This window comes from Rhineura floridana, chromosome 1, assembly GCF_030035675.1.
Source record: "Rhineura floridana isolate rRhiFlo1 chromosome 1, rRhiFlo1.hap2, whole genome shotgun sequence".
In the NCBI taxonomy this organism is placed as follows: Eukaryota; Metazoa; Chordata; class Lepidosauria; order Squamata; family Rhineuridae; genus Rhineura; species Rhineura floridana.
In genome coordinates, this window is record NC_084480.1 from 237,743,247 (window position 1) to 237,767,117 (window position 23,871).

General features: G+C 41.4%; 1 protein-coding gene across 5 annotated transcripts in view; it reads left to right on the plus strand.

Moving 5' to 3' along the window:
* The window catches only part of PIEZO2 (piezo type mechanosensitive ion channel component 2), a 417,861-nt gene that overhangs the window by 80,678 nt on the left and 313,312 nt on the right, over positions 1-23,871 (plus strand). The gene's annotated exons all lie outside the window — the stretch shown is intronic.

Below are 23,871 nucleotides of genomic sequence, written 5' to 3' on the forward strand. Positions count from 1 at the left end.
ATTTGCCTCCTGGCATGAGGCGAAGGTGGAGCCTCTGTCACCATCCCATCTTCCCCCTGTGAGGGAGGGGGGCTGTCTACTGGTGACGTGGATGCAACGAGAGGGGGAGTGTCACACTGGGAAACAACTGGCTGGTCAGGTTGACTCTCTACAGGGGTATCTGGAGCTGCTGGGGTTGAACTGTCCAAGTCCAGAGCTGGGGTGCCTTCTGGGCCCCATTCTCTCTTGGCCCTTCACCAGCTTGAACATCCCACTCTAAGTCCTTCTCCTCCACTTCGTTCTTGTCTGTCCACCCCCTCCCAGGAGGGCTCATGACAGATAAAATTTCTGTGAGGAAGTCACTACAGATATAAATCCCACTTTTTAAGAGAGAGAAATAATATTATAAGGACAAACCATAAATAAATTTCAGTTGGATTAATCCAATTTCTTTGCCTTCAGTTTCTTTTGAATTAGCAAAATATTTAAGCTACACTTTCTTAACTCACACTATTGTGTGCACTGCTCTTCACTACGGCTGCATTCAGACTTGGGGTGTAATGCTATTGCAGTTTCTAACATTCTTTTTATACTGCATTCCCTTTTGCATTATGGAACTGTGGCTTTTTGATCAGTATACCACCATATCATTCAAGCCAGTGGGTCTGGTGTTGACACAACAGAAGACATCATCAGACATGTTGCCACCCTCACTCTTTATGCACATGCACACTTCTGTTCTCCCATGATTCATCACACACTAGGCCAAAATACCCCCTCACATTTCATTATGTGAATAGTGGGGGCATGATCCATGAAAACTGTGGGAAATTGACGATGTAAAACTCTTGTAACTCCAGGGTTGCAAATGGATTTTTTTCTTGAAACAATTAACATGGAAATGAGTGCTAAACTTCTGCTAGATTGTGCTAGATTTCCAGAAGTGGATTTTACGTCATGTGAAATATCACAGAAAATGCGAAAATTAGCAGGTAAGGAAACATTGGGAAAGCAGAATAAAGTGTTGTCTGAATGTAGCCTTTTTGAACTGAGGTACAGATGCTACCTAATTTGTTTAGGTCATTATTTATTTTTTACCTTGTATTAGCTAACTCTGTCTATTGAAGTCTGAAGCAGAAAATTGTCTGTCACATAACACTGGCTCAAACTAATAAACAAAATTTATGAAGGCCTTTTAACTCATGCGCATGATCTCATTGAGTAGCTGACAGGCATTGTGTACAGTCTGTGTTTGCATACATTGTGTCATACAATGAATATGTGTTTAGTTTCTTTTAATATCCTGTGTGGGACTCCCCTATATTCTCTCCACCCCTTGGGCTCAGAAGCAACAGCATTAGATTTTCACCTGAAGAGATGCAGAATATGATCACATTCAGTCCAACCATGACATTTCATTTATGGTGGAAGCCTTCACTTTTCCTTTTTTGACAGTACATTTTCTTAACACATAGGTCTTATTAAAAGTCAGTGTTATTGTTGGGGTGCTCTGAAACATTCCTTTAATAAATGGATAGCCTTAGTTCATGATTAGTTTTTGCCAGCAAAATACAGAAGCAAAAAATGAACTTAAGAATCAACTCATATCTTCAACGCTTTAGAAATTAACAATTTTGTTAAATCTTAGTCTTTTTTTATTACAAAAATTTACAAGAACAGAGCAAAAATTAAAAAAAACCAGAAAATGTCTACATGTGGGCTAACATGTCTCTTAAAATGGTAAAGATGACAGATGAGTGGCTAGATTGAAGAGCTTGGGTGTTGCTTCCAGGTTCATACCCATCTATGGTGTTGATTTTGTGTTTTCTTCTCTGAAGCTTTTTTTGTGCAGGAAGGATGGTTGACATCCTAAACATAGCAATTCTCTGTAAGCAAAATCTAGTAATGTTTAACAAGCATCCTTAATCTTCTAGCTCAGAATTTTAATATTATTTTCTGTTAATGTTTTATAGTGGCCATTTTCAGATAATCCAACTGGCCTGTGCTCATTAATATTGAGGGACAGTATTGAGGGATAGCTTTTATTTCACTGGAAAGATGTGGGCCAGATATTTATTTAACTATTTATAAGACACTTTTCATAAAGGTAGATCAAGATGGCTTACGACATACAAAGGCATTATAAAATTAAACAATAAAAATATTAAAAACAATAATAAAAGCATCAACAAATAATGCATTTGTTGAAAGAAAAAAGATATCACTCATTAGTTACTTGTTAGTTACTCTAGCAGGAAGTTGCAAGCAGCAACTTAGTTTTTGCCATAGAAGGCATATGTGCTACCCAAGTTTTTTGGTTCTTAATATACCATTTGAGAGGGCTGGGATTAAAAATCCAGTTTCCATCCTTTCTACGAAACAGTCCAGTGAATATTAATAAATCTCAATTTATGTGCAGCTAATCTGGCTCTTTTCAATGCCCTCCTTAGTGCCACACTCCCCGAAAATGAATCTGTATGTTAGATTATTCTGAGTATATCCAAAGTAGCCTCAGCCTATGGAGAGGGGAGAAATGTGATCCAGTTCTCATTGAAAGTCAACTCTACCCAGTTCACACTTTCCAAAATAAAATGAGAACCAGAACACAAGTATCCTTTGAAACTGTCACTTGTTCAAATTTTTAATGCCATTCTCCTGCCTATTAATGTATACAAAAATTCATATACTAAGGTCACGTGAGTATAAAAATGCAAATATTAATGAAAATTACATATAATATGCATTATATTAGAGAAATATAAAAATTAGGAAAAATATGCTTTGCAAAAATGTGCATATTAGGAGAAAGTCACACTAAATTACTAATAAATTTTAATGAGGACTTTTTTTAAAGCAAACTAGTGTAGAAATGTGAAGGATTGAATTTAAAATGAGAAACTGAAACTGTAATTGACAGATTGACCCATTCTTACTCTAGCCCAGTGTTTCTCAACCAGTGTGCCTCCAGATGTTGTTGGACCACAATTCCCATCTTTCCTGACCATTGGTAATGCTGGCTGAGGCTGATGGGAGTTGTAGTCCAGCAACATCTGAAGGTACACCGGTTGAGAAACACTGCTCTAGCCAGAGGTGAATTGTTTCGAATCTACTATTACCAAGGAACTTTATAATGTTTTTATCCCTTCTTCACAGGAGTTCCAAGCTATTATAGCCTAATAACAATCCTGTGGGTATAGATTCCATTGGCAGTTTGGCCCCATCTGCACTATTAATTTAAAGCACTATTGTACCACTTTAAACATTCATGACTTCCCTCAAAGGATTCTGTGAATTGTAGTTTGCTAAGAGTTATTAGGAGACCCCTATTTCCCTCACGGAGCTACAATTCCCAGAGTTCTCTGAGAAGAGGAATTGATTGTTAAACCACTCTGGCAGCACCCTTCACAAACTACCATTCCCAGGGTTCTTTGGAGGAAGCCATGACTGTTGAAAGTGGTATAATAGTGCTTCAAATGCATAGTGCAAATGGGGCCTTAGTGAGTTGTCCAAGGTAACCTAGTAAGCTTTTTAGTTGAGCAGACATTTGAGCCTAAATTTCTTGCAGCCCTGTAGCCTGGGGGGGGGAGGAATGTGGGTATCACCTCCCCATGAGCTGTCTCCCCCCCCCGATTTTGTTATATTGTCTGTTTAATTTGTGATATGACAGACAATGACAGCCTCCATTTAAAGAATGATAGCTTGTTTTGAGAACAGGAGGAATTTAAGAATAGGATCCTCTGAAAAATTCAGTGAATAAGGCAGGGTGTGTACATAACAGAAACCTCATCTGGAAGAACCTCAGAAAGCCTGCTCACTCAAGACTTTCCCTGATTGGGTGGATTTTTCATGCTCACAATCACCCTATAATTACCTAGGTAATCCTGAAAAAGCAGACTTTTATAGTAACATGATCCTTGAAGAGTTAAATATCAGAACTTTGTGTTATGGGAACAGTTACTCTACCCCTTGGACGTTACTCCGTTTTTCAGTTTCAGTTATTTCTCTACCCAGCTAGCAATAAAGAAGCATGTTTGTTTGCCTGCATTAAGAAGTAAGACTTTGTTTATTCTGCTGTTATGATGAGTAGAGTGAGATTGGGTGCTTATTGCTAAAGGGTGAAATCAAGACATAACTTAAAGTGATCTGAAAAAATTGCTACCCTAAGCTACCCTTTACTCTTTTAAAGCACTCACTATATTGACAATCGTCATGACTATTTTATCTTCTTTTTCTTGACTACTTGGCAAAGGATGAAAACAGCCCTAGAGGAATAGAAACACTGCTGTGCACACTATAGTTGGCTGCAGTGGTGTAGTGACAAATTTAGAAGTAGGGGGCTGGGAGGGAGCTGCCTGTAAAGTAACAGGACAGTGTCCCAATGCATCCTGCCAGGAGAACACATCTGGTTGGCTGGCCGGCTGGCCCCCTAGGCTGCAGTTCAGGTCTAATTTCTGATTTTCTCCAATGTGAGCATATCAGCATGAGGTCTTTTCAGGATGGTGACTCACAAGCATTTAGCTAATTTGTTTTTTCTTGCATTTGAAAAAAACTAAAATTAGTTGTCCTTTCTGATAAAAAAATATACATTAGTAATTCTAGGAAAAACTGAACTGTTCTAAAGTATGATTTAGAACATTTTTTCTTTTTGAAAGCTGTATGATGAGCCTCTCATTCAGAAAGCTTTCCTGCATGTTTATCAAGCATTTTTATAAGCTTATGAAAGGAAGTCTATTATGCAATATATATTTTAGAAAGTTAAGGACTCAGTCTCATTGCCATCAACAAGAAAGTTATGCATATTGTTCTCAGCCCCACTCTGCCTAAATGCTTGACTGTTTGCGTTGTACTGTGCTCTTATTCTGTTTCTACATCTTTTTTTTGTATTGGTGTTGTCGTGAGGCCAGTTTAAAATTGAATTTTTGAGAAAACAAGCTCCACACTAGTTTTTAACGACTTAGATGTAGCATAAATTACTTTGTTTTACGCCTTTTGCTGTCCCATTGTTCACTGTATCCTTAACATCAGTTTTTAATTTAATTTAATTCCTGGTGTTCATACTAAATTTTCTTTAACTTGATCTTTATGTAGCCCATTATGTAAGTTAATACATACTCTGCATGGAGGAAGAGTGAGGGGGTGACTGCCTTTCCCTTCCCCTGGACTTCAGATTCTCAGCAGCAGTGGGGGGGATTGGCTGGTGCTATGTGCTTCCCCCCTCAAAATGCCCAACCTGGAAATGTGGCTGCCCCACCTAACAAGGAAGGCTGGCTACAGGGCTGGTTTCTTGCATCCAAACTACTACTACTACTACCTTATTACTACTACTACTACTACTACTACTACTATTACTGCTGCTGCTGCTACTGCTACTGCTACTACTACTGCTCGCCTGTCACTGGCAGGTCACACAGGCATCAGCCTGCCTGTATGAAGAGCTCTGATATGGTCTTGGTCTTTATGCTGTAGATTTACTTGTGTGAAAACGATTATTGTGAAACCTACTCATACATGAGTGTGCATTTATGTGCTTGTAGGAACACACATTCTCTGCTTGTCTCCAAAGAAAACGGGAAGTAGGGATATTTATTTTTGTTATTTTTGAAGTTGCCATACCTCAGGTGAATCAGTCAAATGTTAACAAAGCAAACTTGCTATAAAATAAAGGGGGAAGGAAATGGCTTCTGTTTTCCTTCTGTGTTCTACTTTCCTGTCTTTCTTTGCTTTTGCTTTTCTGCACGCTTCTCTTTAGCCTTTACACTATTTTTATTCTCATAACTCACTGGTTGATTAGGGCAACTAGCCTTCATATGGTTTACTTAATTTAATTCTTCCTTAAATTATTTCTTTTTCCTTTAGTTTGATGTAGATTTTGGAAGGTGATGATTCCCCCCTCTACTGAATGCTAAAACTATACTTCGTTTTTTCCTCTTCCTTCCTGTCCCATTTTATTCTACAAGCAGCTGTTTCTCCTCTTATTTTCCATTCCACCTGGATTTCTCATCTGTGTGCATGGATTTCCTTGTCCTTCTGTTTACTTGTAATACTTGTCTCATTTGAAAACTACAGATCTGACTGCTTAAATGAATGTAAATGCTCTGCATTTGTATTTGTATCTGCATCTCTGTTTGAACAGCAGTATTTGAAACTGCTGTTTCATTATTTGCAGGTATCTTGTTTTTGCTGTCTACTGTTATAAAGATAATAAGCAGTAAAACATACTGTTATTCATCCTAACATGATCAAAGGAAAGCATCCCCTCATGTAAAACGCCATTCCAAAAAGTCCTCTAGACTGAGTTTATGTGAATATGCCTTAGTGCAGGCGCTCTCCAGACATTTTCAACTACAGATCCCATCAGCCCCAACTATTATGGCCAACAGCCGGGGATAGTGGGACCTAGATTGCACTACACCTGCAGGACACCATATTGGCTTTCCTTCCCCAGTGAGCTCACATTTACAGTGTTGCTAATTTGTGATCAAAGAAGACAAGTCACAAAAATAAATATAGCTACTGAGGAGAACAAAGGGGAATCACAGAGAGGGAGAAATCAATCTGTTGCCAAACCATGTTTATTCTCCCTGTAAAAACATTGGGAAAATATAGCCCTTCTTCTCCATCCATTCTTTCAAACATCCAAATTATATAAAAAATGGGGCGGGGGGGACTGGATGGTGGTGGAGTAATGACCAATGGCTGCAGGACACAATTTTCTGCCAAATAAACCTGAGATGTTGAGGTAATTTATTTAAGGGCAGACCTCCAAAAGCTTGCTTCACTGTGAATCTTCAATCCACTTAACTCTCAAATAATCTGTGTCAGGCTAGAGACCATCTAAACTATATTTTTTATAATATTACAGCTTATCTCTGGAAGGAAGGCAGAATCTTCAGTTGAAGTATATTTGAAGATTTCAAGGCACCTAAATATATCATGGTCAAACTCCTGAGACCAGCACTGCTGTAACAGATTATACTGACTTTAACTCTTTTTAGCAATGCAAATGCAAAAATCCATAGCAAGAGAATAAAAATATATAATTAGGAGTAATTAATTCCACATTCAGCCCATTTTATTCTCACAAGATCAGTTTTTAGGTGGTACAAAAGTCACAGTTTTTCCATCAGATTATATTTTATGGAAAAAATAACATGGAAATGAGACAGAGAAGTTATCCAGGTCTTCCTAATGACTTTAGTACGACGTTCCATATCGGGGTAATTTGAAGTAATAGCTCTCAATAGGTCACAGTAGAGACCTTTATCCTCCAGTCCCTCTAAAGTGGGGCAGGAGAGAGAGAGCACCTGAAACTATTTTGTTGCCTGGGGGGGTGGGGTGGGGTGGGGGGGTGTGAAAACCCAAATATGGTGAATTTTGACCCAAGTAAGTAGTAGACGGTGAAATAGACAGTAATAAATTTGCTAAAATAAGAATTGCCAGACACAAGCCTGCCTGAAAACCACAACCTCAGATATTTAAGCAGTGCCTCAGTCCTATGTGTGTAGGTACACAGTGGAGAGGTTCACGTACAGAGGTGTTCTCCTTCATGATTTGAGATGTTCCATAACTGAGCCTTAGCAGTATCAAGAAATTCTAGAGCTAAACTCTGTTTACAATTAGGCTCTGGAATAAACTGTCTTCATACCTTTAGGCAGGCTAATGAATGTAAGCAGCTTAGATTTCCTTAAAGCATTAAATCAAGAATAGGATGAAGAAGGGTATGTATATCAGGGAGAGCACATCTCCACTGTGCTCTTCTTTTTTCAAACATCCTTTCTTCCACCCTGTAGCCGCTGAAATCGAGCTGGCCAGCCTGGGAGAATTATTAAAAATATCTTCTTCAATATTAATTATTACCACTGTGGTCTTCACGTTGAGTGTTCACAGTCCTCTGTTCTACCATCCTATGGGCACAAAGGTCTCAACCTTCATCACAAGCGCTCTTTGGATGTTTTTGTCATAGGAAGTCAGTTTTCAGCTATGGAACAACAATAGGGAACTGACCATGCTGTTGAAGCCTATGTGTGTTGGATATTATGTATAAAGGCCACCTTTCTGAATGCCATCACTGAGTGGGAATGCCATCACTGTATGGAGATGACAGAGGCAGGGAGACGGCATGCTCTGACTCTGTCCCATGCAAGATCAGCCTGAAGATATAATCCAAACTAACCTGATGCCTTTTGCTTCAGAACTATTGCTTTAGTTATACACAAATTTAATCTGTTCATTAACAGACTAAAACAGTTATATTAATTGATTAAAATTAATCTGTTGCTAGGGTGGTAGCCCTGGGGGATAGTGTTCCCACGTATTTCTTGAAGAAAAATTATAGCAAGAATTTTATTCAGTATGGAACATGATAGAACACTTCTCCATAAGAATATAAGAGCCCTGCTGGATTAGACCAAGGTCCCATCTAGTCCAGTATCCTGTTCTCACAGTGGCCAATCAGATGCCTTTGGGAAGCCCACAAGCAGGATATGAGTGCAATAGCACTCACCCCACTTATGTTCCCTAGCAACTAGTACTCAGAGGCATATCATCTCCAATAACAGAGATACTACACAGTCATTTAGTAGTCACTGAAGCCTTATCCTACATGAATTTGTCTAATACCCTTTTAAACCCTCCAACATGGTGGCTATCGTTATATCTTGTAGCAAATTCTGTAGTTCAGCTAGGCAGTGCACAAATGTTTTCCTTAACATTCAGCTTCATTGGATTACTCTGGGTTCTAGTATTATGAGAGAAGAAGAAAAACTCTGCACCATGCATAATTTTATACACCTCTATCATGTCTCCCTTTATTGCCTTTTTTTAAAAAAACCTGATTGGCTCCAGATGTTGTAACGTTTCCTCACAGGGGAATTTCCTAGTCCATTGGTCATTTTAGTTGTCCTTTTCTTTTACAGCTCTCCAGTATCCTTTTTGATGTGTGACAACCAGAACTGTACACAGTATTCAAAGTGTGGTTGCACCATACATTTATATAACAGCACAATGCTATTGGCAGTTTATTTTAATCCCTTTCCTAATGATCGCTAACACAGAAATGGACTTTTCCACAGTTGTCACACACTGGGTTGAAGTTTTCATTGAGCTATCCATCAGGGCCCAAAGATCTCTTTTCTGATCAGTCACTACCTGTTTAGACCCCATTAGTATATAGACGTAAAGTCTTCCCACTTACCATCTCCTTATTATTATCATCCTTTTTCAGCTACAGTAGTTTTGAAAAATAACACTTTTCAAAGTGTGTGAAAAAATATTTAAAGTGAATGCATGCTTTATATCAGTGGTTCTTAAACTGATGTGGATCTCTTTAGGAAAGTATGAATAGTTTCCAGGGAAGAGCCAAGCTTCTCCCAACTTGTCCCGGTTAGCATCCAAGATGCAAAGTGCTTGCGTATCTGTCCAGTACGCAGTAGATTGTGTTAAATCTCTTGAGGTGCTAATCCATGTAAGGCTATCATCTCTGTGCATATGTTGGAAAATAGTTTGATTTTGACTTTTTTTTAAGCGAAAGATTGCTAGTACACAGCATTTTGGATAGTGTGCAGAAAAGGCAGGTGATGGTAGCATACTTGAGGACAACGAGGAGGGAAGATGGACGTTTGTGCAGTCTCCTGAAAAATAAAATGGTAGGAGACACAGAGCTAAGTGTATCTGTTTTTTTGTTAGAACACTTTGGGCCTCCCTTTCTAAATAATATTATATTTTAAATAATCATGTTTTATTATGTCACATTAAAAAGGGGGAGGGAGAACCATTACAAGTTATATGTATTTATTATTGTGCTCAGCATAAAGGCAAGATGCATTCCACTGTGAGTTGTCAGCCTTTTTTCTTCCTTTCGAGAAGGGAGTTGCAGCTGTTTCCCATTATTTGACTGTTGAAATGGCCCTGCTGAAGAACATGTAAGAGAGTCTGGACTTGCTGTGTAGACAGTACTGCAGCTAGTCAGGAACATATTTGAAGGAGCCCTTTAAAAAGGCTCAATATGCTACTGGCAAGTAAGCTGAACTGTGACAATGCCACTGTTTGTTGTCACATTGCTTTCATTGTCATAAATCTCTTCACTGTTAGAAGACTGTCTCCTTGGTACAAGCTGAAATCTGTCTGCTGTGGTAACCTACCTTCCTCTTAAGTAAATAAATAGACTAATAGGCTCCTACTGGGGGAAAGGGCAGGATATAAATCTATTAAATAAATAAAATGCATTTATTCACAGCTTATTTCTCTTGCTTGTAGGCTCACCTTACCCATACTTTGTTGCAAACAACATTGATCTTGCTCTACATGTTAAGTGGGCAATGGAGAAAATGGTTGTGGTCGCATCTTTATATTCGTCAGACCAGACAATGCTGCTCTTGCTCTCCGGAACTTTTGAGGCATTATATTGTAGTGAAAATTCTCAACCTGTTTAGACTTTGGCATGAATTCCTCCTGGTTACTTACCATCTCATTATTATCATTCTTTTTCAGCTACAGTAATTTTGAAAAATAACACTTTTCAAAAGTGTGTGTGAAAAAATATTTAAAGTGACTGCGTGCTTTATATCAGTGGTTCTTTAAAAAACTGATGTGGATCTCTTTAGGAAAGTATGAATAGTTTCCGAAGGGCCAAGCTTCCCTCAACTTGTCCCAAATGGTTGTGGTCACATCGTTATATTCCTCAGACCAGACAATGCTTCCCTTGGTCTTTGGAACTTTTGAGACACTACATTGTGTAGAAAATTCTCAACTTATTTAGACTTTGGCATGAACTCCTCCTGGTTATTGCAGGAGGGAAGAGTAATAATAAATGAAAGCTATACTGCATTTATTTGAACATGATACCACCATGGGCACCTTTTTCCCCAGAGAGATCTAGTGGTTAGGGAAATACAGCATTCAAGTTAACTTTGGGCATACTATTTAATTTGCATGTTTTCACTCACACTGAGGAGGAAGAGCACATGATATCTCAGAACTAAGATCTCTACAGAATAGAATGTCCCTCAACCCCATCAAAAGCTATAGATGGTGGTGGTTGTTTGTTTATACTTATTAGTCATTTTCCTCACAAAAGTGACCCAATGTGGCTTAAAACAAGTTACACTTTTAAGACTAGCATAATGTATTATTTATTTTAAACTAAAGTATGCTTTTTGGATACTGAACTGCATACTTGCATTTCACAAGTAGAGCCCAACAGCCATGTGTTGTGGTCTGCTATGTGCTTGATGACTATCCTGTTCTAATGTGCACCAGGAAAGCAAGAAAAATGAGAGGTTGAGTGAGATGCTTTGGTCGGCGGCTTTACATGGCTAGCTGGTTGCATTCAGCTTGGTGAGTCACAAGTTGTACAGGTTTGTCTTAATGCAGAATAATTTCCCCATGGCTCCTACTGGCAGGAAGGGCAAAATAAATAAAATAAGATGTAGATACACAAAACAAAAACATAGTCTGAAAGCTTAAATGCACTTCAAAGTAGTACTGTTCAAATAATAGGGGTGAGATGCATTGCATAGGCATATTTGGAACAAGAGGCACATGCTGTATTGCATCATAAAGTTTTGTTTAGTCTAATCCCCAGATTTGCTTCCAAAGTGAAACAATCCTGTGGAATTTTTCTACATAACGTTTATATGCTGCTTCTAATTTTGAAGGTGCTTTTAAAATGGTCCTGTTCATCTATCCATCAACTCCGTGAGACTGATCACAATTAATCATATTTCATACAATGGTAATGGAGTCTTAAGAAATTGCAACTAACTGTTAAATTAAGACAGGGAGAGATCAGGGTGCATTCATGATTGACAAAGTCTTCTTCAGTGATCTATTTATTTATTTATTATTTGATTTATATTCTGCCCTTCTTCCCAGCAGGAGCCCATGGCGGCAAACAGAAGCGCTAAAAACACTTTAAAACATCATAAAAACAGACCTTAAAATACATTAAAACAAAACAACGTTCAAAACATTTTTAAAAAAAGATTTCAAAACAGTTTTTAAAAAAGCTTTAAAAACATATTTTAAAAAAAGGTTAAAACATTATTAAAAAAACATATTAACAAGCAATTCTAACACAGACGCAGACTAGGATAGGTCTCAACCTTAAAAGGCTTGTTGAAAGAGGAAAGTCTTTAAAAGGCACCAAAAAGATAGCAGAGATGGAGCCTGCCTAATATTCAAGGGGAAGGAATTCCACAGGGTAGGTGCCACCACACTAAAGGTCCGTTTCCTATATTGTGCAAAACGAACCTCCTGATAAGATGGTATCTGCAGGAGGCCCTCACCTGCAGAGGGCAGTGATTGACTGGGTATATAAGGGGTAAGACAGTCTTTCAGGTATCCTGGTCCCGAGCTGTATAGGGCTTTGTACACCAAAACTAGAACCTTGAACTTGGCCTGGTAGCAAATGGGCAGCCAGTGCAATTCTTTCAGCATGCAGGGTAACATGCTGGCAGATATCCAGCCTCAGTGGGCAGTCGCATGGCAGCATTTTGCACCAGCTGCAGCTTCCGGACCAACCTCAAGGGCAGCCCCACATAGAGCGCATTACAGTAATCCAGCCTGGAGGTTACCAGTGCGTGGACAACAGTGACCAGGCTATCCCGGTCCAGAAACGGCTGCAGCTGTCTTACCAGCCAAAGCTGGTAAAAGGCACTCCTAGCCACTGAGGTCACCTGGGCCTCTAGCGACAAAGGTGGATCCAGGAGCACCCCCAGACTATGGACCTGCTCATTCAGATGGAGTACGACCCCATCCAAAACAGGCGACTGACCAATTATCTGAACTTGGAAATCACCAACCCACAGTGATTCCGTCTTGCTAGGATCCAGACTCAGTTTATTGGCCCTCATCCAGCCCACCACCGAGTCCAGGCAGCAGTCGAGGGCTTGCACAGCCTCTCCTGATTTAGATGTTACAGAGAAATAGAGCTGGGTACTATCAGCATACTGCTGACACCTCATCCCAAAGCTCCTGATGACTGCTCCCAAGGGCTTCATATAGATGTTAAACAGCATGGGGGACAAGATGGTACCCTGCGGCACCCCACAGAACAACGGCCAGGAGGCTGAAAGACAGTCACCCAATGCTATTCCCTGAGAGCAACCCTGGAGATAGGATTGGAACCACTATAAAACAGTGCCTCCAATACCCATCTCACCAAGTCGGACCAGAAGGATACCATGGGCAATGGTATCAAGAGCCACTGAGAGATCAAGTAAGAATAACAGGGTCGCACTCCCCCTGTCCTTCTCCCAATAAAGGTAATCCATCAGGGCAACCAAGGCCAATTCAGTCCCATAACCAGGCCTGAACCCAGATTGGGATGGGTCAAGATAATCTGTTTCATCCAAGAGCACTTGCAATTGCTGCACCACAACCCTCTCAATCACCTTCCCTAAAAAGGGGGTATTTGCAACCGGTCGGTAGCTGTCACAAACCAATGGGTCCAGGGTGGACTTTTTCAGGAGTGGTCAGATCACAGTCTCTTTCAAGGTGGCTGGAACCATTCCCTTCCGCAATCATGCATTGACCACACCCTGGATCCACTCAGTCAGACCACCTCGGCAAGCTTTAATAAGCCAAGAAGGGCAAGGGTCGAGTGGACATGTTGCTGGCCACATCATCGCAAGCACCTTGTCTACGTCATCAGGCCGCATCAACTGAAACCGTTCCCAAGAAGTTGCAGCAGATGTTGCACTGGACACCTCATTGGGGATTACAGTAGATGTGGATGGGGCATCAAGACTGCTGCGGAGGCGAGCAACTTTACCCTCACAGTGCCTTGCAAACAATTCATAGTGGGTATCCGAAGGGTCTAAAACTCCATTTCCTGGAGTTGATGTCAACAGATCCCTAACAATATGGAAAAGCTCCACCAGACAGCTACTTGAGGATGTGATGGAGGCAGAGAAGTGGGCCTTCTTCGCCGCCCTCACTGCCACACAGTAGGCATGGTTATGATGTTTTACTCGTGCCCGATCAGCCTCACAGCATGTCTTTTGCCACTTGCGCTGTAGCTGTTGTCCAGCCTGCTTCATTGCCCTTAGCTCACTGGTGTACCAACGTGCAAGCCAGGCTCCACAATGCCGAAGACGGTGCTTGGAGGCAACTGTGTCAAGAGCCCAACGCGCCTCGCTGTTTCACAGTGTGACAAGGGCTTCAACAGGATTACCTGTTCTATCTACTGGGAACTCCCCCAGGGCATTCAGGAATCCAGTGGATTCCATTAGTCTCTGGGGGTGGACCATCTTAATCTGTCCACCACCCCTGCAGGGAAGTATTGAGCCCTAGCTCTTCCAGGAGGATCAGGGAGGGGAGTCAGCTGAGCCCCAGCCTCCTCAGGTAGAGCAGGGGGGAGGAATCAGAGGTAGATGAGGCTTTCGAGGAGAATGAGGGAGGGGGAGTAGTTGACAGTCTGCCAGTTCCTACAGACAGCTCTCCCGCCGAAGCAGACCTCGCTCCACCTACAGATGCCCAAACAGAGATGTTGGGGGATCACTGGGTGAGTGTGCCAGCTCCACCACCACCACCCCCAGGATTCCCCGCCTGGCACTTTCTGAGGCCGAGCCGGCACCTATCGAGCCTGTACTGTTAGATGAGCTGGTGGAGGCTCGCCCCCCTTCGCACCGTGTGACACGCCGCGAGAAGGTGGGACTTCGAAGGAGTCAGAGATTACAGGCAGTGGCGCCCCGCCTAACTCGTTTGCTGAGTCAACTTTCTTCACACGCTGCAGAGTAAGCCTCAGTAGCTTAGTTAGGGACTGTAGTGAGTTAGCATAGCTAAGTCTATGAATTGCACTGCCTTTAATGTAAAAGTTACTTTAATAAAACAGGATTTAATTCCAGTCTCGCCTCCATCTCATGTCTCGTACTCTGGGCAGGACAGGAAGGATCGGAGCCATAAGTCTAAACTTCACCAGGAAGTGATCTGACCACGACAATGGGGTGACATCCACCCACCTATCTCCAGACCACCCCTTCCTCCATCTGGAGCAAAAACCAAGTCGAGGGTGTGCCCTGCCCTATGTGTTGGGCCAGTAACAACTTGAGACAGCCCCATGGTCGTCATGGAGGCCATGAAGTCCCAAGCCGGAACACTAGAGGCAGCCTCAGCATGGACATTGAAATCACCCAGCACTATCGTTCTGGGCTCCTCCAACACTTCAGCTGAGATGACCTCTGTCAGCTCGGTCAGAGAAGCTGCTGGGCAGCAGGGTGGATGATACACCAGCAGCAACCCTAGTTTACTGTCTCCTCGGCCCGACACCAGGTGCAGGCCCTCACAGCCAGCTTCAAGACAGAGTGGTTTCCTGGTGACAGAGAGGAAAGTTCTGTAGACCACAGCAACTCCTCCTCCCCATCTCTGCAGCCTGTGCTGGTGTTGCACCGAGTATCCAGGTGGACAAAGTTGAGTCAGATCAACTCCTCCCAGCTCACCCACCCAGGTCTCGGTAATGCACACCAAATCAGCACCTTCATCCACAATCACATCATGGATGAGAGTGGTCTTATTGTGTACCAATCTGGCATTAAACAACCACACACACAGGCCAGTGGGCACGGCAGATGAGGAGCAAGGAACCCATCCATGAGAGGAGTGGCAGCAAGGAACAAGGCGCAGATAGCCTTGCCCTCGCCTGCTATGGTAATTCACCATATCCCCATGGCTATATTTCCCTCTGCCTGTAATCACTGAAATTGGGGTGGCATCACTCATGTTCCTCCGTACTAAGACTACTCCCAAACACTTGATATGGACCCAACACGAGCCCACCAACAAAATCTACCAGAGCGAATTATCCCCGTAGGCCTCTGCGAGGATTGGGAACAGTCGTACCCATTCAAACTTTTTCACACAGGGCCCATCTACTTCCTTCTCCTGTCTCACACCCAGGGAGGGCCAGCCTTCTGACAATTACAGACTCTCACTCTTAAGGCATCTGGCGACTTTCTCCTATCATTCAGTTCACCACACAGGCTCCCATCCTGTGCAGGAACTACACATGCACCACATGCCCTCCTCACCACCAATCTCCTCTAGATTGGTTTAACTGAAAACAAATTAAAAAAAAGAAAAGGTAATAGAAGGGGGGTAGCACCCTTGCCCTCGGGACTTCCTAAGGGGCAACCCAAGGGGAAATCCCCTTTGGAGTTGCCCCGTCGGTGGCAACCCCACCGACGGCAGACCCACCGCCCAAGGGCAGCTGGGCTTTTATGTCTCCTGACCCAGCCAGCAGCTGTTGCAAGAGGCTGCAAGTTTAACTGCAGCTTCTCTCTGGAACAAGGGTCAGGCAGGGGGTCCCAGTCCTTGCAGCACTTACCAGGGACTTTAGCTGTCTTGAGAGACAGCAACCCAAAGGAGCGAGCAGCAAGCACCAGATGCTCAGATACTCACTCCCAGGGCAGGTCTTCTTCAGTCCCCTAGTCAATCAATGCAAAAACACCAACTATACTATTCAGCATAAATCTATGTGACAGTACAATTCACAGCACAACTCCTGCAAAGATAAAAACATTATTTAAATACTGGAAATATAATACTGATCTAAATATGAGAAAACTTTACACAGATCTCTTGCACCAGAGTCCAATTCTGTATCCACTGGACAATTCTAAAAATTCACCAGAATGTTTGGAATCCTAAACGTAGACATAAGAGAATTTGCAGCTTTGAGGTTGTATAACTTTTGAGGTTGTAGAAATCTGGTGATGTTTGAGGCTCAGATGAGTCCTCTTGAAAGCCCCCTGAGAAAAAAAGTTACTTGCAAGCTGCAGAATGCTTTTGAACGTTGAAATCTGCTTCCTCTGAAGGTAGTGGCTGTCCAATTTGGAAGCTGTAGTGGAGCATAGCATTTAAGGCTGTAATCCTTTCTTTTCCAATTTGGCATAACTTCTCCTTCCTTCGGTGCTATGAAGAAGTTGCCCTAAGGCACCAGAGGACAGAGACTTCTTGTGTGGGCTGTTCTGATTTCAAATATACCTGTTTAGGGTCAGTCCTAAGTTGGACAAAATCAGTACATAGACACAGCATATGCAATTTTCTGACATAAAAAGACCTTTCAAAAGAGTGTTTGTTTTTTATACTTTTTTGTGTAAAAACAAAACAAAAACTGGAGTTTGTTAAGAGTTTCTGTAATGTTACAGCTCTATGAGACAGTATCAACTCCAGGTAGTAGTAATTAGGACAGTAATTGCTCTCAACTATATGGGTCTTCCAGAAATGTTCAAGTTGATAGTCCTTACCTTTTGTTCACTGCTAAACTGTTTGTTAAAAGATGCATTGTCCAAGAACTTGTTTTTCTGATTTTGGTGAAAGTGGCTTAGACCTTTAGCAAAATCAATAGTCTTTTGTAGTGATATTGCTGAAATTCATTATCACATGGTTCAGGCAGGGCTGACACCAGCCTTCAGGAGACCTCAGCATGGCTTGCCTGATGGGCCTCCTGCTGCTCTTCCCCCCAGCTACCCCCATCTTCCTCTCACTCTCCTTTTAAAAAAATTTACTGTTGCTCCCTCCCAATTACTCTGGTAACTTCAAGATTGGATTACTGTAATGCGCTCTACGTAGGGCTGCCCTTGAAGACAGTTCGGAAGCTTCAGCTGGTGCAGAACGCAGCTGCCAGATTATTGACGAGGACCAGTCGGTCTTCGCATATAACACCTGTCCTGGCGCGTCTGCACTGGCTTCCTATTTGCTTCCGGGCGAGATTCAAGGTGCTGGTTTTGACCTATAAAGCCTTACACGGCGTGGGACCTCAATACCTTGTGGAACGCCTCTCTCGCTATGAACCTACCCGCTCACTTCGTTCAGAATCGTTCAGAATTGTTCAGAAGCCCGGAGGGTGGTTACGAGATCTAGGGCCTTTTCTGTGGTGGCCCCTGAGTTGTGGAACAGCCTCCCCGAAGAGGTACGCCTGGCGCCTACACTTCCATCTTTTCGGCGCCAGGTAAAGACCTTTTTATGCTCCCAGGCATTTTAATCTTCTTAATCTTTTTTAATCTTTTAATCTGTATTTTTAATTTTTGTAGTATTTATTTTGTTTTTGCTGTGCTTTTTGTTGTTTGTTTGTATATGTTTTTGTATTTTATTATGATATATTGTATTTTATCTTGTTTGTTCACCGCCCTGAGAGCTATTTTGCTAAGGGCGGTATATAAATTGAAATAATAAATAAATAATAAATAAATTAACTTATAATGGCATTCCATTATCTGGACTTCATCTCTACGTTATGCATGCTGTGCTGCTGTGGATTTTGGTAAATGTACTAGTTTCTCGGCCAGCTGTACTGGACAGACAGTAGCATGTCCTCCAGCAGAACAAATCCAGGGTCCCAGTGGAAAAAGATTCTCCTAATGCTCGAACTAAATTTCCTCTAATCCTTCATGGTCTGGAAGGCATTATTCACTGAACACAGGGTAGCTTGCAGATTTGTACATGGGTCTCAAGCAAGCATGGTGTTCCAGAGATATTCAGGTCCCAGACCATTTAAGGCTTTAAAGGTCAAGACTAGCATTCTGAATTGGGCCCAGAAACAAAACTTGAACCCAATTTAATTTGTTTCAGAATAGCCATGTTATGTCTGTGCTGGTTTATACTTGCCGACAGCTAGGCAGAAGAACTGGCTCACAGTGCAAATTTCTAGACCATCTTCAACTTTTAATCTAGAAACTGAAGGAGCGTAGATGACAGTAGCCAGGTGTCTGTCCTCTAGCAGTGAATGCAGTTGGCAAACCAGCAGAAATTGGTAGAAGACATTCTATGCCACAGCTACCACCTGGTCATTTAGTAGCATTGCTGGGACCATGAGTAGTTCCAGATAGCAAACCTGGCCCTTTAGGGTAAATGTGTCCATACTCAAGACCAGTATTGCTCCATCTGGCTGTTTCAACAGCCCCCCCCCCCATCTCTGCCTGGTTTAGATTAAACTTGGTTTGTTCATACTTTTCCAGACTGTTACTGATGTTAAACACAGATCTTATTGAAGCCTCACAGAATTGCTGCTGGATGATTGAGTCTGCTCCTTCTCTCATTGCCATCACCAGATTCCTTTCTATTTGCTTCCTCTTCCCCTTTGGCCCAATCTAGAAATTGTACCCTTCCTTGACCCTAATGGGTTGGCAGCAGTGCTGGCTTACTACTCTGCCCTCCTTGTCTCTAGCTGCTATCCATTGCTATCCATTGTAATCAAGAGAGTGGGTGGGCACATGAGCAAGTGACAGTGGCTGCTTCTCATCCTTCCTATCAGATTGTGCCCAGAGAAGAAGCAAGTGGAGAGAACTGTCAATAGTGGCATGATGCTGAAGCTGCCATGGTAAAGTGTGCATTTGCACAGATTGAGCTGCAGTTAGTCCAGGTTTCTTCGTATATGTGACTGCATTTTGGGGTGGGGACACTGAAGGCCTCTTGCTCAGGGGCCACAAACACCTAGTTAGTCCTGGATTAGTGTTGTTTTCAAGTTACTGCAGTGGTGTAAATCTATAGTTAGGATGGAATTCAATACACTGTATAGTAAAAATCTAGTTGATTAAAAAAGACCTTAGTCTAGGATCAAATTATTTATGGTATGTGTGTTTTACCGTGGTGATGTAATTTTATGGCACAGTATGAGTTGTTCTTGTTAAGACAGCAAATGCCAAGAGTTCAGTAGGCTGGCTTATTTTCTTTGTGCACGAGAGAGCATTGGGGAGATGGTTAAAAGGTGGTGATTTATGTCTTTTCATTTGAAAAGCAGTAAATGATATGTCATCAATCCAGATGTTGTCCATAAAATATTTAGCGCGTAGTCCATCCAAAAGGCTTTTAAGGGCCATGCATGTACTAATAATTAAGCAAGCCAACAACTTTGAGTAGTTTTCTTTTTTTCTTTTAAAGAAAGCTTGTTTGAGACCCTCACAGATTCTATTGCTATTTTATTGACAAGGTATTTTCATCATGCTGCAGCAGGATAGTGAGATTTTTTAAAAAAAGTAATCATTGCCCATAGGGAGCAAAGGTTGTTCTCAGTGGTGGTGTTGTCATCCCTTCAGATGAAGCATAAACAAGTCAGTCTTAACACTATTGTTTGCCAGATTACATTAATCAATAAATAAATATGCTGCTTACTTAACAAATTGATTGTTTGATCTTTGTTATACCAGCAGACAAATAAATCATCCAAACAGCCATTAAGAAACATTTAAACATATCACATGAATGAAAAGGATAATATTAAACTATAACTTGCAGTCATTCAAAAAATGTTTTTTTCTTCAATACCCTATACAGTAGGGCCCCGCTTACCGGCGCTTCGCTTACCAGCGTTCTGCTAATGCCGCGGCTTTCATTCCCCATTTTAAAGCCGCTTTTGCGGCATTTTGCGGCATTTTTGCGCGATGTGCCCCATTATACTCAATGGGGTTCCGCTTTACGGTGGGGGTCCGGAACGGAACCTGCCGTATAAGCGGGGCCCGCCTGTATGTAATATATATATCCTGAAAGGATGTATCAACTAAGTACAGTTCCATATACACACCTCTAAACTGCAGCATATAATGTACTACTTGCACTGCAGGTACAACACCCACACATGGAGGATTCCCATATGGCTCATTATAACTCTGTTTCACTTCCACTTTACCTATTCATACATATTAGCATACATTGCCCTTAGAGTAAACATGAGGCTTGTGCACCTCACATATTCCCACTTAGCCATCCCTCTTGTCTCAGTACTGATCATACTGAAGCACGTGTGTGTATAATGATAGAAGACCATGGCCATAGCTTAGTGACGGAATAAGTGCTCTTGAAACAGAAAGGCCCAAGTTCCTTGGTGTCTTCATTCAACCCCTCCCCCCCGCTTTAAAATGGATCTCAAGTAGAAAGGCTAGGGGAAGTTCCCTATCAGAGACCATTGAATAGACAGTATTGGACTAGATGGGCCAATGGCCTGATTTGTAGTTAGGTATTTTTATGAGAGCCAGTGTGGTATAGTGGATTAGGAATAGGGAAATCCATGTTCAAATCTCTGCTCAGCTATTAAGCTTGCTTGGTAACCTTGGACCAGTTGCTATATCTCAGCCTAACCCACCTCACAGGGTTGTTGTGAGAATAAAATGGGAGGGGAAGAACCATGTATGGTATTGGATATAGGTAAATAAAATGTAAAAATAATATTGCTTAGCTAAACTTTTAAATGAATGATAGTATATTTTAAAATACTATTGTTTAAAGTTTGGATATTTTGTTGTGGTTAACTACAGCTCTGAATCAGTTAAAAAATTACTGCAGAAACTTTATAAATATGTAAAATGTAACTCTACCAAATTCTCATCTTAGTTATTACTACAGAAAGAGAAATACGATAAGAGTTCAGTATGTATAGTGAAGGCCCTCACACTAGCAGAGCAATTCTGATCTAATTCATGCATTCACTAATAGTGTGGTTTTTGCAGAAATCACAGCTGGAATGGGGGATGGGGAACCTTGTTCAACTCTTATCAGCAGCAGTCAGCATGGCTAATGTTCTAACAACATCTGGAGAGCTGCAGGTTCCCCCACCCTTGATGTAAAACAGAAGTGGCTAACCATGGCTCTCCAGATGTTTTCTGTACTACAGTTTCCACTTTCCCTGACTGTTGGCCATGCTGCCTTGGACAAATGGGAGTTGGATTCCAGTGACATATGGAGGGCCACAGGTTAGCTACAGCTAGCATGAAGCTTCATTCTATGGGACTGAATGATTTCCCCCAACCTAGCTCAACAATTTTCTTTTCCAGTGTCAGCCACACTGCTAGGGAATGTTGAATCCACTGCAAATTGGTATAGGAAGACTTGAAACAGATTGTGTTATAGGAATATAAACAAACACAAAACAATATTTTGTACTTGAAGAGGGTAAACATAATTCTGTCTTGGATATTTTGCTTACTTTTATTTTTGTAAGTAATGAGATTATATACTTCACTGTGACTTAATTTTTGTAAAATAATACTTCACTGTGAAGTATAATACCCATCAACTATGACTGCACCATAGGGTATCTTGAACATACAAGCAAGTTGCCCTAAGGTGAAAATACTCTGGTCCTGAAAGTTTCCTGGATTGAAGATTACATGAGCTTTATACGCTAACCACTTTGTACGCTAACCACTTTCCCACTTTTGAAGAGTGGGATATAAGTACAATAAACACATGCCTGGTATACAAAAACTTTCTCCACCTCCCCATCTAGTAGTAGCCAAAAATGATTATGCCATGTGTTAACTCACTGCAGAAAGTAGTCAGTCATGTGCAGCTTAACATTGTAAAATAAACAGTATCAACAAATGTCTTTCCAGAGTCCAGTGGCTCACTTTAAAACGTAGATGATACTCAAAAAAAGAAGAAGAGGGAACAAGATGAATCTTTTCCTTATTAAAAATCCTTTCTTTGTTAATTCATAAAACTCTGTGGTGAATTTACTGAGATCATTATTTTGCTCCATGCTACACAGGGGTTTCACAAATTCTGAGGCTGTTTTTTAATTGATCTTTTTGGGTGCACTGTGATTAAATTCCGGGAAATTGCTAAACTGTGACTCACATGATAAAATCCAATTAGTGGTTGGTTGACAGTTTGTCTCCCAGTTCAAGCATCCAAGTTTCTTTTAATACCACATCAGTATATAGGTTATTGCTGGCAAGAGACTTGAGTTTATTTTGTAGAAGAATGTTGCGCATAGTCAAAAGTTTACTTTGGACACTGCTAAAACTAAGGCATTTTTGTTTTAGCAAAGCATGATTTGGTTTTGTCACTTTTGGCTTCATTTTATGGGTTCAAATGCATATTTAAGTGTTGGGGTGAGAAGGGTTTTTTTTTTTTAAGCCTCTTAAAAATGAACTGTTGTGAAAAAAAGCAACTCTTTGCTGTTAAAGCTTCACAAAATTGACATTGCCTGAAAAAGGAACATGGCATATTCTGCAGTAGATAGATTCATGAGCTAGGTCACACTAGCATCTTGAATTTACACACCATGGGGAAAAAAATCAGCATATTCTGATTGTGGGTTTAAAAATTTGTGGCAATCTGGGGCCTGCTCAATGATCTGCGGAGAATACGTCCAAGCTTCCCCTTCAAATGAGAGGAAGTAGTGAAAAGTGGAGGAGTGAGCCACTTGCACTTTTACTTGTCTTTCACGTATTTTAACGTGTAAAAAGTTTAAGTGGGAAAAGAGCAACAGAAGCATACATGTCGGCTCCTAAATTTACTTGTTAATGAGAATATAATCAGAATAGGAATATTTGTACTTTTAAAAAATTACTGCAGCACATCTTCTAAAAAGCAGATGATAACTGTAGTATATAGGCTCTATTGGCTTCCCATATCATGGGGGTGGGGAACTTTTTGGCTCTGGGGAACAGATCTTTATCTGGGCCTGCCCCATGGGCCAACCTGACAGGTGGATGGGACAATACACCTGTCAATCACAAGATGTCACTATGATGTCACATGATTAACAGTTGGGTTGCCCCCTTGCCTGTCAAAATCACTTGCGCTTCCAAAGCCTGTCCAGTTCCCCTCTCTTCAGCCTCTAAAAAGAATCAGCAAGGGGTGGGCTTTCCAAAGCAAGGAGACTTGTTTTTTTTTCTTCCTTGCTACGTGACAGAGCATTCCCTGCCAGAACCAATGCCTGCTTCAAGTCATTGGCTCTGACAGATACTTCTCTGTCATGCAGCAATGAAGAAACAGGCGCCCCAACAAAAGGGGGGAGGAGATTGCTTCAAACAGCTCTTATTTATTTATTTATTTATTTATTTATTAGATTTACATCCCGCCCTTTCTCCCAGTAGGAGCTCAGGGCAGCAAACAAAAGCACTAAAAACATTCTAAAACATCATAAAAACAGTCTTTAAAATATATTACAACAAA